We start from the raw sequence: 11,961 nt of genomic DNA on the forward strand, positions 1-11,961 counted from the left end.
CCCTTCGTAATCCTTACTAGTCCAAGTTAGTGTGTCGGTTAACCACACACGCTCCACCAACAACTTGGTAAGGTACAAAGTGTGAATTTCATGGGTTAGCACCATATTCACATTTTTCCTAAAGTAACTAATATTGGGAATTAATAAAACATTTAGTTACTTTATAATAATCATTATACTTTTAATGAGAATTTAAAGTCATTGTCCTACCCGTTCGGCTAACGACCCTCTACCGATCAAGGAAGCGGTGGGTGAGAATGGACACCCATTAAGCTGCCATTTTATAGGCAACAACCTTATATCCCCTTATAGACCGGCTTCGTGAATGAGGCCTACTAACGGTAAAACGACTTAATCTTATACATATATATAATTATTAACCATTAATGTTATAAATAGTATAAGGGTTGAATTTTAACTTTTAAAAACCCTAAGGGTTGGAATTTAAAGTATATTAAAGTGTGTACAACTTTACAAATTCCAAAACTTGAGGACAAGTTTTGAACCTATTCAAAACTTTTCATTTCATAACTTATGAATTAAAGGTTCATAAAAATGAAGACTCTTCATTTTCATGTAACTTATGTGTTTTAAATGTGCATAAAAGAAAGTGACCTTTGGAAATCCATAACTTGAGGACAAATTATGGACTCCATTAAAACACATAAATGATCAAGAATTAATTAATAAACAATTTAGCAAATAATTCCTATGATCTAACAATAATTCATAAGATCATGAACACCATATCAAAATTTCAAGAACATATGAACACATATAAACATGGACTTTTGATATTAGCCATTGTAAATGGATTAGCACAAACATACACCATCTAAAACAAGTTTTAAAACACCAAAACAGTTTAGGGTAATGTTTCTAGTCCATTTCCAGCAGCAAAAGTCGAAAATCTGCACTCTGCCTAGCCAACTCGTCGAGTGCATGAGCTGACTCGCCGAGTTGGTTGAAGTTTCGCTTGGACTCGTCGAGTCCCCCCATGGACTTGGCGAGTCCCTTGTGCAGACAGCAAAAAACATCGACTTTTTCAGCTATTTTGCATCAAGTATCAACAAACAAGCCTAGGCTCTGATACCACTGTTGGGTTTTAAGCATTCTAACACTCCTAAGGTGTTCATGCAACCCTAGAAACCTTGGATCTATGTTTGACTAAAATACATGCAAAATAATTTTCCAAGGTCCATATCCTATCTAGCATGACATGTGGTACTTTTAAACATAAAAGATACTAGAAGAATTACATACCTTTAGTAGTGAGTTGATTCCTTAGGAGTTTGAGAGCCTAGCACCAATAGTGTGGATTAGGGCTGGCAATTCTCGACACGACCCGTAACACGACACGAAATAAATGGGTTTGGGTTGAGTTTTTCAACCCGCCAACACGCCAACCCATTTATTAAACGGGTCATATATGGGTTTCTCAAAAAAATAAATGGGTTGACCCGCCAACCCGTTTATATATTTAATAAAAAAAATTATTTTATTTTTAAATGTATTTATGTATCAACTATTAATATTTAATAAGTATTATATAATAAATTACTTTAGCACTTGAATTATCTATGTTTGTATTAATGTTTATTTTGAACATGTTTCTATGAATGTTTTAAATCTTCATTTGGATGTTTAAGACTTAAGTGTTTAAAATTCGGATATGTTTGCATCAACCATCAAGAATTTATTCATATTTAATTGTCAATTTTATTTATGGAATCTGACCCACGAACCCAAATCTGACTCACGAACCCGCCAACCTGTGAACCCGTATAAATAAATGGGTTGGCAGGTCATATATGGGTTTATGTTCCAAACCCGCTAACCCGTGACTCGTCAACCCGTGACCTGTATATTTAAATGGGTCGTGTTTGGGTTGACATATTTTAATCCCCCAACCTGCCAACCCGCGACACGCCAACCCGAACACGACACGATTGTCAGGCCTAGTGTGGATGCCTCAAATGGAAATCACAAAACACCACAAACTTGGAAAACTTTATGAGAGAGTATACAAGCTCTAGAAATCGGCCACTCTTATGCACACACACATAGTGTCATTTCAAGCGCCACGAGCCTCTTTATATAGTGTAGATGATTAGGGTTATGAAGCATGTAAACCCTAATAACTCATGTCTTTCCCTTTTCCAAGGATCCATGGGTTAAAAGCTCCATGGATCATCCATGGACTCCCATGCAAGCTTAACCCATTACCAAATGAGTATTAGCCCACACTATATAAATATAATAGTCCATATTTAATTAGTCACCTTTTGATCACTAAATTAATTCATAATTAATTTAAGATCAATACTAATTAAATAATACGATTTCATATATTAATATATTATAACTTATAATATATTAATAAGTCATAAAAATACTATTCTCATAATATTATCCATATAAACAGTTCGGGTGAAATGCAACCCAAATGGACCATGCCGGGTCGGGTCAAGTATATACCAAATAAGTTATGGACTTAGACACCTTATCCAACATGATACAAACTAAAGAAATACAAAAAGATAAACTACAACAGATCTAGATCTGGATATCGGGACACATGTCCTTTTTTTCTTGGATCCTCCACAGATACACAGATATCAGTGAAGGATCAAAAACAGTCTTTCTGGTGAACGACAAAAAAAGGTAAATTAGACCGGAAGGATACCTTCCCCGACAAAAAGTCCTACAATTAGTATAACAAGGCCGGTGCCGATACACTGAGTTGGAGTCATGTACGTTTGTAAATAAGCAGAAAGTGTAATTCCTGCACATACAACTCCAATCATCAAAGCTTTCATCTTGTCATTCATCATCTTCTTGTTCTTCAATTCTATAGATCAAAGAGAAAGTAAACTCAAGTTTCTGGCAGAAATTAAACGAAGATATGAAATGGCTCAAATTTGGAAACATTTAAAACAATAAAGTCAACTCTTGGTAGCTAGAAAGAAGTTTCATTTGAGGGTTGTGGTGTGCGTGTGCCTCTCTAACTTTTCCAATAGCCAAACACTACATTAATATATATATATATATATATATATATATATATATATATATATATATATATATATATATATATATATAGGTTCAGGTTCATTTGAGACCATGCTAATTTGTGAGACCGTAAGACCAAATCTAAAAATAATTTTAAAATGCAATATAAAAGAAAAAATCCAAAAATTCTTTTTTCAATTATTATTTTTGGAACTTTAATTACCTAAAAAAAATAAAAAATAAATAAAATAAATAAAATAAAATAAAAAAATTACCCTTTTTTTTAAATACGTGAAATATTCTAATAGAATACTACACTGTAAATATTTTAATGTGATTTTTAGAATGTTAGAATATTCTACTAGATTTGCCAGATATATAGAATATTCTAATATTCTACTAGAATATGTAAAAAAATGTATTTTTATTATTATTTTTTTATTTTTTTTAGTTTTTTTTTTTGGAAAATATAAATTCTGAAAATAATATTTGAAAAAAAAATTCGAAAATTTTCAATTATTTTGCATTTTAAAAATGTTTTTTTTTATCTACTAAATGAGTAGCTAGGATTGCGTCTCACGGTCTCACAAAATTAGGTCGTCTCACATGAACCTAACCCTATATATATATATATATATATATATATATATATATATATATATATATATATATATATATATATATAAGTTATCCTCCAATAGTTTTTAAAAGGTTGGCATAAATGGTCCCTTGATTATAGCTTGTATTGTAGTTTAGGATTGTTTTTGGTATACAGGTCTTCTATGGAAATAATTGTATTCTCTCTATATCTGTTGGTCATCGTCGCTGGTCTGTCACTGTATAGTAAAAACCCTTTTGGGAGCTTTGAAAAGTGAGAAATAATAAGGGATAATGACTTGAAAGGGTATCGAACTTTCTAATTTGTTCACATTTAGTCACTAAACTTTTTTTCATTATCTATTTGCCACTGAACTATTGAAACTATTCACATGTTACCCTTATGACCGGTAACAACTGGTCATAAGGGTAAAATGTGAACAGTTTCAATAGTTCAGTGGCAAATATATAATGAAAAAAAGTTTAGTGACTAAATGTGAACAAAATTGAAAGTTTATTTCCTTGTCAAAAAAGTTTAATGACTAAATATGAACAAACTTTCCTCTTGTATTATGGTTTAGCAAATTATGTATTTTTGTTAAATTTTTACAACATTTGTTGATGAAGAAATCTATGAAATACAAAAAAAAAAAAAAACAAAAAAACAAAAAAACACAACTCCGAAAAAGGTATAAAAAACGAAAAACGAAACCAATATTATATGTATAAGTTTTATGTTATGAAACTATGCAATATTATATGTATAAAAGTTATCCTAATATTATATGTATGAATTTTGTGTTATAAAATTATGCAACACATAAATTGACATACATTAAACCACATACGTTGTTTATAAAAGAATACATACATACATTGATACATTACATATGTTGTTATAATCCATGTATTGATATACATCATATTAGTATATTTACTATTAAAAAGGATAACGAAAATAAAAGTCAAGTTGTTTAGAATTTAGACATTTTTAATTTACTCAGACAATTTATTTATATTTGAGATTGTATTTTCTTAAAAAGTTTGAATAATTATTGAAATTTATAATTATTTAACTAGACATATATAGTTAAGTAAAATCGTTAACATCTTTTATGAAGTGTTGCACCCAAACCACCCAATCCATATTACCTTTACAAAAATATTTATTTTTAGAAAAAAATAGCGATATATTTAACAATTAAAATGACACTATGGGTGAGAATGGTTTATTTTTTTGTTAAACCAAAATCAGATTGGAAATTTTGATTTTTTATTTTGGAAAATACCAAACTATTGGTTTTTTTATTTTGGTTTTGGTTTTTCGTTTTTTTAATATATTTTTTGGGGTTTTTTTTATTTCATAGATTTCTTCATCAACAAATGTTGCTAGAATTTAACAAAAATATTTTTTTTTTGCTAAAACATAAGAGGGAGTTTAAGCATTAAACTTTTTTTAGAGGGAAACAAACTTTCACTTTTGTTCATATTTAGTCACTAAACTTTTTTTCATTCTTTATTTGCCACTGAACTATTGAAACTGTTCACATTTTACCTTTATGACCGGTTGTTACCGGTCATAAGGGTAAAATGTGAACAGTTTCAATAGTTCAGTGAGAAATAAAGAATAAAAAAAAATTTAGTGACTAAATGTGAACAAAATCGAAAATTCGTTACCCTTTCAAGTCATTATCCCAAATAATAAAGAGCAAGCCACCAAGAACAGATATCACAAGAGTTATTTCAAGTCATTATCCCAAATAATAAAGAGCAAGCCACCAAGAACGGATATCACAAGAGTTAGCAGCCTCGGAATGAAAGAGACTTTGCTTTCCACTTGTATATTAGGGATAATGACTTGAAAGGGTAACAAACTTTCGATTTTGTTCACATTTAGTCACTAAATTTTTTTTCGTTGTCTATTTGCCACTGAACTATTGAAACTGTTCACATTTTACCCTTATGACCGGTTGTTACCGGTCATAAGGGTAAAATATGAACAATTTCAATAGTTCAGTGACAAATAGATAATAAAAAAAGTTTAGTGACTAAATGTGAACAAAATCAAAAGTTCGTTTCCCTCTAAAAAAAGTTCAATGACTAAATGTGAACAAACTTCCTATTGTATTATGTTTTAGCAAATTGTTTATTTTTGTTAATTTCTACCAACATTTGTTGATGAAAAAATCTATAAAACAAAACCCCGAAAATATACTTAAAAAAACGAAAAACCGAAACCGAAATAAAAAACCAATGGTTTGGCATTTTCCAAAATAAAAAATCAAAATTTCCAATCTGATTTTGGTTTTACAAAAAAAAAGAACCATTTTCACTGATGTGAATTATGACCATTGGTTTGGAGATGCATTCGATTATGAAAGGTGTTTACAAAAAAAGGATCTAGATCTAAATCTACATAATTAACACACACTAACACTCTCAATGTTACATCTCTCAAGTACACATCTACATGTGGTATGAACCCACCTTATATAGAAGTGTTTACATGTCTCTCTCTCTCTATCTCTCATGTCACAAGGGGGAGTTTTGGATAGAAAAATTCTGAATTGAGCGCTTTCTCATTCCCTTTTTGGTTTTATAATCATTTTTCGATTATAAAAAGGGGAAGAGATTTAGATATAGAAATCCGAAAGTAGAATTTTTGTAAAACCAAAATCGGATTGGAAAATTGTGATTTTTTATTTTGGAAAATACCAAACCATTGGTTTTTATTTCGATTTCGGTTTTTCGTTTTTTATTATATTTTTCGGGATTCTGTTTTTTCTTATTTAATAGATTTCTTTATCAACAAATGTTGCAACAATTTAACAAAAATAAATAATTTGCTAAAACATAATACAAGAAGTAGTTTGTTCACATTTAGTCATTGAACTTTTTTAAAGGGAAACGAACTTTTGATTTTGTTCACATTTAGTCACTAAACTTTTTTTCGTTATCTATTTGCCACTGAACTATTGAAAGTGTTCACATTTTACCCTTATGACCGGTAACAACCGGTCATAAGGGTAAAATGTGAACGGTTTCAATAGTTCAGTGACAAATAGATAACGAAAAAAAGTTTAGTGACTAAATGTGAACAAAGTCGAAAGTTTATTACCCTTACAAGTCATTATCCATGCATATATTAACATGCCACGTCTATTTTACTTGTTTCAGTTTTTGAGCCGATTTTGGGGGTGTTTGGGATAACTTTTTCAGCTCAAAAGTCATTTTTATAAAAATACTTTTTGTAAAAGGTCTTTTTCCAAAAGTTATGGTTTAAAATGTGTTTGGATGGTAAAAAGACAAAAGTTGATTTGAAGAAGTACAAAAATCCCAAAAGTCCTAAAAGTCATGTTTTTGTGACTTGTTATTGTCATTGTAGCCCAACAATGTTTAATATATTTGTTTAAAAGGTCCCTCGTGACTGTTTTTTTGCCTTTTAGGGGTACGAACTTGTGTTTTACTGTTTTAAAAGGTCATTATAAAAAATGTGAAGGGGTCACCCGGTTAACCCCTTCCTAATGATCAGTTGTAAAATGCCACGTAATGTCACGTATATTAAAAATAGTCCAAGTCGATTGCCACATGGGTGTAATTAAATTGACCTAAAGAATTGGTTAACTTGAAACATGGTGGATGAGATTAGACCCAACTGAGAAGACCCATTAAATATACAAATATCCACCCAGAAAATTGGTTTGACATAGTGAAGAACACCATCTACATCTCATTCATCATACCTCCATTTGGGAGTTCATTTCTTCTTGAAATCCATTGAGAAAACCCCTTCGATCTGTTGTAACTGTAACCAACATTTCATTATCTTCTGTCACAGACGAATTCAAATCAAAATGGTTCTTGAAATTCTTGATTTCTGCATCTGTTTCTTCCCCAACAATCTGTGTCTCGTCGATTACATCATCCCAAGCTACATTGATGTCGATCCCTCTTTTTTCAATTGATGCAGAGGTCGAAACAACAGAAGAAGCATCATTTTTTCAAAAGTTCCCAAAAACTGGAAACCATAATAGCTTTTTATTTTCTTTCTTCTTTGCTACATCACCATTTTTACAGATACTCGGTTCAAATTTAAGCAATGGAAACACAATTTGATCACATTTTCTTGAATCGTCTTCATTATCAGACAAAATCTGAATAGTATTTAAGTCAATACCCTTAGTAGTAGTATCTGTTAAATCTATAAAGTTTGAACCTTTAAATTTCTTTTGGGACTCATCACCAATCTTTTTTGCAGTTTCGATAATCAAATACTTTTTTTGACCCATATGAAGACCTGTGAAGAAACTGGTCTCCATAACACCCGTTTCCTGTAGTAGATGATAGAAACGAAGGGTATTTTTGTAAATTGCTAGTCAAGCTATGTGAGGTACTGATAAACGGGTGTGAATTTGGGTTCTAAGTCTTCCCATCTGGCAACATCTGTAGTTGCAGGAGCGGATACGAGAGCAACTTCAGAGCTCCATATCTTACATGATATCTCGAAAGTGATATGGGCGCACTTGAAGACATATTCGTTGACAGAACAAATCTTACAGAGAACGTTTCGGCACTTCTTCTTCAATCTTTAAAGTTTCTCAATTAATTGATTCTTATTGAAATCCAACTGCAATTTATTCATGGTGATGGAACAGGTTTTGTGGGGGTGTTGGTGGAAATAAATGACAGTCATTAATACCTGATCATTAATCACTGCACATGTGGAGTCGAATCAGTAGCGAGTCTGTGTTGACTCACAAGCTGAGTTGGCGATGAAAAGGCATGGTTACCTCCTAAAATGGGTAAAAGTACATTTTAAAACGGTAAAACACAAGTTTGTACCCCTAAAAGACAAAAAAAAGTCACGATGGACCTTTTAAACCAATATACTAAACATTGTTGTTCTGTAGTGACAATAACCCTTGTAGTGACAATAACCCTTATGACTTTTGAAATCAACATTTTTTCCTCCTATTAGTTGTTTAAAAAGAACTTTTTAACTTAGACAAACATTTTTGGACTTTTTTGACTTTTCTGAAAAGTGAAAAGTCAAAAAGTTGTTTTTAAAGCATTCCCAACCACCGTCTTCAAATTTTTACAATGTTGGTGCTCTTAGATACGTCATTTGAAGGTTATGTTATAGACAAAGAACATTTTATTGTTTGTAAAGGATTGGTAACATTGGACTAAACCAGAGTTTCTACAAACCATTTTATGTTGGATTTCTTATCTTATTAACTTGTTAGACTATTTGTTTACTATGAATTTTTCTATTCCGTCCAATTAACTTAATTACAAACTTAATTTCCAAATCTAGAAAAGATTCCCTAGCGTTGCCGGGATCGGAAAATATTGTTTTGTAAAGTAAAATAGCATGTTGATTGCTTTTTGTCCGTTAATGTGAGGGTAATTTGGTCTTTTCAGGTAGTAGGGACTGAATTTGTCACCATGGGTAAACCATATAGACCATTTATGTAATTTTGGCGGTGGTGGTGGTGGTAATGGCAGATGGTGGATGAGTTTATGGTAATGTGTGGATAAATCTAAAAAAAAATGTTAAATCTGGTAAACCACAGGGACGAATCGTGTAATTTTGTCTAACAATAATAATAATAATAATAATGAGAGACCATTTCTGCCAAAAAACTAAATACTAATAATATGTAATAAAAAGCAAATGTTATAAAAAATTCAAACCAAAATGAAAAGGTTGTTTGTGAACAAAAGCATAAAAATGAAGGGTCAATGTTATAAGTTGGAGAACCAAAATTAACAAAAAATGTGGGTAGGTTTATAGTATTGTATGGGTAAAACCAAAAAGAAAATGTTAAATCTGGTAAATCACATGGACGAATCGTGTAATTTTGTCTAACAATAATAATAATAATGAAAGCGCATTTCTGCCAAAAAAAACTAAATACTAATAATATGTAATAAAAGGCGAGGGTTATGAAAAATTCAAACAAAAGTGAAATGGTTGTTTGTGAACAAAAGCATAAAGATGAAGGGTAAATGTTGTAAGTTGGAGGACCAAAATTGATGTCGGATGTCGATTAAAATCTTTTATAACTTTAATATATATAAAATAATAAGATCTAACACAAAATATGCAGTTAAAAGCAAGAAAGAGCAACAAACTTTTTATTTAAGATCTAAAACAAAAAATTTTCTATTCAATTAAAAAAGTTTTGATAGATGTCCTTATTGCTTACTATACCAGCTTCAAAAACTATTAAGTCTCAGCAAGTATGAAGAGCAAAAGATATTGATTTCCGACCAGATTAACACCTTCCTTCTCATAAATATATTCAGAAAGAGGTTGCCTGAATTTCCGATCGATAAACATAAATTTCTTTAGAAATCCGTAGAAATCAAGAAGCGAAAAAGGGGTCTAAGATAGTCGTTCATGTTAGAAAAATAAACATGAACGCTAAGATCTAACTTCAAATTAGACAACAAACTTGCAAACCGAAGAGCTATAAGAAGCAAATCAATTAGAAGCGAAGTTCAACAAAACGATACGTATTAGGAAAAGAAAAAGGCTCAGAGAGTTGCTTAATGTGCTCAACGAACAGCATCTTTCGAGACTGTTCTCATACAAGAGGTGTCAGAATATAAGCATCGATCGTCACAGCCATTCGTTTCTCGAATCATAAATCAAAATCAATAAACACAGAATTCAACCAAATCAAAATAATCATATTAAATAGATCACCTGAAGAATGAATGATTCGAAAGAGCAACCCAACAGTTGATTTATAGAGCGAACGGAGGCGTATGCGACGGCCATCAACGGTGATTCTAGGGTTCCATTGTTAGCAATTTTTTAGAGGCCCTTTGAATTATGACATAAAGGCTTTATCAAGGCCCAATATTATCCATAGTGAGCCACAGGTTAAAACTCAAAATAAAAAAAACGTGTAGAACGGGTCAAATTGTTTGGGTTGTTTTTGAGTAATTGATATAGATATTTAATACTAATTAGGTAATTGTATACGTAAAAGCTTTTAATTAAATTTGGTCGCCAATTGGTTAATTGAATATATATATATATATATATATATATATATATATATATATATATATATATATATATATATATATATATATATATATATATATATATGCTTAGGTTATTCTATTCAAAGTAATTATTGTGTTATTGTATGCATAAATATGGGTCAATCATTTTACTTACTTTAAGAAAGTGATTAATACATATTATTGAATTAAATGTAATTGAAAAATACCATCCAATTTAACTAGAAGGGTATTTTAGTCAATTAATATATATTTAATAAAGGAAATTTGCATATTTTAAGGGATCATAGATTCTATTAATTTTAAAAATCTGATTTTTACTAATTATAAGGTTTTTAATTCGGACATTCTGAAAGAATATGATTGAGTATGTTCAAAAATAAAAATATTCTATAACAATAAAATAATAAAAATATTCTTGAACATATTTCTTGATCATGACTTTAAAAATTTCTTGTAAAATAACAAATCCTCGAACCAACAATTGAATAATTAAAACAAAAATTACATTAATTCTTATAGAATACATGTAATAATTGTTAAGAATTACATTTATTGTTAAAGAATAAAACTAAAAAAATTTCAAATCGGGAAAAAAACATCAAAATCTAACAAATACACTAATTCATTCTAAAAGAATAATGTTGCTAAGAAACACTTTTAATTTTGTTGTCCGTTCTTCAAGCATCAACTTCTTCAAACATCAACTTCTGTGAAATCAAATCCAATTGTAGTTTAAAATCCAATAACGCATTAGCAAATGATAAATAAAAAATTATATTCCTTTGGAAAAATATGCGGACTTGTTAGCTGCACCAAAACCAATAACCAAAAATTGTAGAACATGTATAATCAATGAGAAAAAAAAAATCCATATTCCATTCCAACATAATTAGAATTCGTGTTTCCATTCCGATAGAATTTGAATTCGTGATTCTATTCCGATAGAATTGGAATGGTATAAAATATACAAACCGATTTAATGCTTCTAGAACATCAGAAGGGGCGAGATTAAGATCATCAAGAACTCATGTCACCTTTGATGTGTATATCATTTTCCCAGTCTCCCCCATCAGTTTACATCAAGAAAATAGGATTCGACTTATAAAAAAAGGAAAACGAATTGGATCTTACAATGTTCTAGAAATCCCCGAATCCAGTTCTCTTTTAAAACACATGTGTTATTTTTTAATAGAAAGTATTTATACTTGAAAAATCACGCGTGTAGATCCTTGTCTGAGTTCCACACTGGTGGTTTTGGAGGACTTGCCTCATTTGTCACACTACCTCCATTTTCCACACTTACTAGAG

At 30.4% G+C, this 11,961-nt stretch overlaps 1 long non-coding RNA gene and 2 other non-coding genes across 3 annotated transcripts; all 3 read right to left on the minus strand.

Moving 5' to 3' along the window:
• Window positions 1-7,254: 7,254 nt before the first annotated feature.
• On the minus strand, window positions 7,255-10,474 carry LOC145109494 (uncharacterized). Its single transcript, XR_013709036.1, has 2 exons — window positions 10,325-10,474; window positions 7,255-8,402 (listed from the first exon to the last, which is right to left on the minus strand). It is a non-coding gene; the product is annotated as an uncharacterized LOC145109494 (long non-coding RNA).
• Window positions 9,804-9,934, minus strand: LOC145110555 (small nucleolar RNA snoR77). The gene has a single exon (XR_013709932.1). It is a non-coding gene; the product is annotated as a small nucleolar RNA snoR77 (small nucleolar RNA).
• Window positions 10,150-10,245, minus strand: LOC145110544 (small nucleolar RNA snoR1). The gene has a single exon (XR_013709921.1). It is a non-coding gene; the product is annotated as a small nucleolar RNA snoR1 (small nucleolar RNA).
• Window positions 10,475-11,961: the final 1,487 nt, after the last annotated feature.

Source organism: Lactuca virosa, chromosome 4, assembly GCF_052849685.1.
Source record: "Lactuca virosa cultivar CGN04683 chromosome 4, Lactuca_virosa_CGN04683_v6, whole genome shotgun sequence".
In the NCBI taxonomy this organism is placed as follows: Eukaryota; Viridiplantae; Streptophyta; class Magnoliopsida; order Asterales; family Asteraceae; genus Lactuca; species Lactuca virosa.